This window comes from Pelecanus crispus, chromosome 6 (genome assembly GCF_030463565.1).
Source record: "Pelecanus crispus isolate bPelCri1 chromosome 6, bPelCri1.pri, whole genome shotgun sequence".
Lineage (NCBI taxonomy): Eukaryota > Metazoa > Chordata > Aves > Pelecaniformes > Pelecanidae > Pelecanus > Pelecanus crispus.
Genome location: NC_134648.1, coordinates 8,275,324 through 8,279,642, shown reverse-complemented (window position 1 = coordinate 8,279,642; position 4,319 = coordinate 8,275,324).

The following is a 4,319-nucleotide window of genomic DNA, read 5'->3' as shown; positions in this document are numbered from 1 at the left end:
GTAGAGAAAATTGGGAGTAAAGTTAAGCCTGGGAAGAAGGGAGGGGTGGGGGGAAGGGTTTTTTTAAAGATTTGGTTTTATTTCTCATTACGCTACTCTAATTTGATTGGTAATAAATTAAACTGATTTTCCCCAAGTCGAGTCTGTTTTGCCGGTGATGGTAATTGGTGAATGATCTCTCCCTGTCCTTGTCTCAACCCATGAGTCTTTCATTATAGTTTCTCTCCACTGTCCAGTTGAGGAGGGGGAGTGATAGAGCAGCTTTGGTGGGCACCTGGCATTCAGCCAGGGTCAATCCACAACAGGTACCAAAGACTAAAGGTCAAAAAATTCAGTCTTCATCCATAAGTCAATAGCATGTTTTCTAGGTTTTTCCACATTTTACAGTGTTATCTAAAGCACCAATGTCATGTGACAGTGATAAAAGCTCACCTGTCTCTTTAGGTTGTCACATTGATTTACAGGCATAGCAGCCTGAGCAGTTCTAGTGTCATGTCAGCCATAGCTTATCCAGTCATCCCTTCCAGCAACCATGGGCTTTGAACTTCAGGCCTGACATCCTATTTTCTCCATTAAAAGTGCTGTCTTATTGTAATAGATGGGGAAGTCTCAGTCACTAGTGGCAAAGGGACTTTGCTTAGATGGTTAAAGTAGTTTTGATGGGACAATATTGCAGTTAGTCCAAGTTTGGTGTATTTTGGAAGGCAACCAAAAGGCCAAACCACAGACTCTTGTATGCCATTGTAATGCTTAATTGAAACAGGCTGCGAATCTACTGTTCTGTTAAAGCATCTTGCTGCTAAGCTGCTGTTTCAACAATAATGAATTAAATGAGCTCAAAAATGAGGTCTATCAACAAATTGGACATGTCAAGTCTCTGTCCTTCTTTACCAGAGCACTGTGTAGAATTTGGTCTCTTTGTCAGTAGTCCAGCTTTGTGGTTCTTATTAAAACTGATAATTTTTTTTCCTTTTGTCTTGAAAACTCCCTGAAAGATTAAATTGTGTGCTATGCCTGAAAGAAAGAGTAAGGCAATATACTCCCAAATGCCAGAATAATGCTCTAGCTTTCACATTTTGCTGTGTTCTTTGTGGCCACGTTCCTCCTTTGTTCATACTGGAGATGTTTATCGTGTTTGGGGAGGAAAAAAATAGGATCTGTTGGTAAAGGCATCATGATTTATGTCAGTGGGTAGCATTTGGGCAAGCATGAGTCTTTATTTTTAAGTTAGCTTTGAACCAAATGTTGCTTGCTGCAGATTTAAAAATGGTAAAATGATAGCTTTCCTTCAGTGAATCTGCTGATCGTGGCTGGTAATGTCAAGAGTGACTTGTACCTGCTTCTCTGCTGTTTAGCTTGCTTTGAAAATATAGTTAGACTGTGGTTTTTGAACTGGAGCTCCACGTATTTGCTAGTTCTTCAGTGAAAGTTAGTGGTAGGGTGGGCAGAAGGGTGGTCAGCAAAATGAAGAGACAATCTGCTTTCAAAAGGTAGTGCAGACTGGAAAGCTAAGAATATCAGCACAAGAGCTTGATTCTACCTTAGCCATTCTAGCATGCTATATGTGCAAATTGCTAGCCCCTAAAGAGTTAAAAGTGTTTGTTTCACAGGAAATTGGAAGAAATTTATGTGCGCAAGTGAAACTGAAAGGTCGAATGTGTGACTCATATCTATTGACAGATGGAATGAGCATAACATAAGAAGACAGTGACTAGAAAACAAGCAGGTTGTGTGAAAGTATTTTTAGAGACTAATTTCTACCCAGCTGTGTCTTCTATGAATGGAAGAAGTTTGTCAAAGTTACCTACAAGTTGCCTAATAGCTACCTAGTGAAAATTAATTACATTGGTATGGTTTAAATGAATACTTCATCCTTTGGGATGAAAACAGAGTTAACATTTTTAAGTGCTCTACCTGAGATTTAAAAAAAATGTAGGAAAACAAGAATTAAGGGAACATCTAAGTTCTTATTAGTTCTCCTAAACTTTTACATACCCACTTACTTTACCTCAGTTCCCCTGTTGATTCCCACTTCTGTGCTCTCTTCCCCTCTCAACCTATCTCTTCTTCAGCTTAAAATATCAGAACATACCCAACTTGCTTGTTATATAATAATGACTCATACTTTCATTGGCTTAAACTTTACCTAATCTTTCTTTCGAGTCTTTTCATGTTCTTTAAATTGAGATTTAGCCTCTTCAGTTTTTGGTACTACACTGTGGGTTTTTTAGTAAGGTCCACTGATGAAACTTGGAAAGAATGATGCTGAAACTAAGTATATAAAATTTATTTAGGAATACTAGGATAAAGAGTTAGCAATGTTTTATATGATACATTCATTTTGCTGGACAAGCAAAGAAGTGTAATATAAAGAAACCCATAATGCTGTATGCTATTTGATAACCATAAAGTCTTCAGCAAAATTTGATCTAAAATATAGATATGAGCCACAAAGCACAGTACATGTGAGTGCTTACTTACCCATTGCCTGGAAGAGCAACTTGGGCATATATTGCAATATAATATGTATATTATTTGCCTTGTGTATTTGTAGACCATGGGGTTACATTCTAAGGCAATAAACTCAAAACTTAACAATTGCAATTTCTTCTGTTGTTGCCCTGATATACTCTTGTGGCCAGATGATCACAATCAAATGTATGATGTGTATCTGAAAAACTACATATAGATTAATGAATGAAAACCTTATAGCATAAGGTAATGCACTACTTTCTGGGCATCTGCTCCCATCAGGTGAAAGGATGGGGGGCAGAACTCATCTCTCCATGAACCTCACAGAGCACTGAGGGTAGGGTAGGGGCTTTTTGCCCTGCTTGTGGAACTCGCTCTCCATCACCCCAAGCTGTTGCGCTTATTTTATTTATGTTTTTATTTAAAAGCATCTCCACTTATTAAATCAAATGCTATTTAATTTAGGCTACTAAATGCTATTTAATTTAAGACTATTAAATGCTTTCCTTCGCATCCTGACTATGAATTGGGTTCCAGCTCCCAGACCTCCTGCTCCATGGCCAGGTGGAAGCGTGCAAATACCATGCACTGCAAGCTGATTAATTTTGTTAAAGAGCGGGAATGGAAAAGAGGAGAGAGAACCATTCCTTTACCCCAAACTGGGGTATTTCAGCAATGTCAAAATCCGTATTTCTCTGTTAGTTATGTTGTCTGTCCCCATAGACATAAGCCACTGCTAGTGTATTCTGTGTTGTTTACAAGATTCTCACATGAGCTAGCAGGACAAGTGTAGCCTACTGGAATGAGGAAAACATCTGATGTTCTCAAGAAATGAAATCTGCAGTGAGTTAAATCTACAAATTCACTGGCATGCTAAATCACTGAGTAACAGTGTAAGTAGGGGTATGGATAAATCCTTCTGTTAGTACGGCATGTTGCTGCAATTAATATTTTCGCCACACAATTCTGTTATAAGACAGGATCTATAAAGGTGAAGAGCATAACTCGTTTGTTAGAGTGGGCAGCAGGGAGCAACAATAAAAATGCAGGTATTGCAAGAGCAGGATATCTTTTTTGAAATAAGCATATGCATATAGTGTATTCCATTGTCTATAATCCTTTCTTATCCAGCACATGTGCTATTAGTCTACTCCTCTTCCTGGAGCTCATCCAAATACTAGTGGCATCATTTCCTGCTTAGAATGGAAAACTCAAGGGGAGAGAAAAAAAAGAGTCTATTGCAAATAATCCTATAACATTCCTACAGGAATTATGTAGTCAAAATCTTTGATATGAAAATAAAGTATTGAATGATAAAAAATAAATGATGGAACTCTTGGGGCAAATTTTATAATTCTGACTGGTGGAAATACAACAGCAAGTATATGAATGAAAATGTCTCTTCAAGTACTGCTCGTCATTGTCTCTATTTGTTTTAAATTATTGTTCTCCCAGCACTAAAAAAAAAAAAGATTTTCTACCTCTTCACTTGCATTCTTAAAAAATAGAGTTTTCTCAGCTTTCCTTGAAAAACCTGTAGGAGAATACTGTTTCATATTACAAATATAAACTGAGACCTAAAATCCCATGTACAATTAGAACTTACTTTAAATAAAAGCAGAAGCTGGTAGGTTACTATAAATGTAAAGATTACAGTAGTGGGTGCCTAAGATCTTTTTTAAGATAAAAGGAATGTTCCAACTGCTGACAGTAAATGGTAGAATACATACCCTAACCTCATACCTCAAGAGTGCATGAGTGGTCCAATGTGGACCACAGACAGTGGTCCAATATTTGATGTAAATCAGTGCTATTGCTCTGCTGTAGGGAGATTTATGCTGATTTGT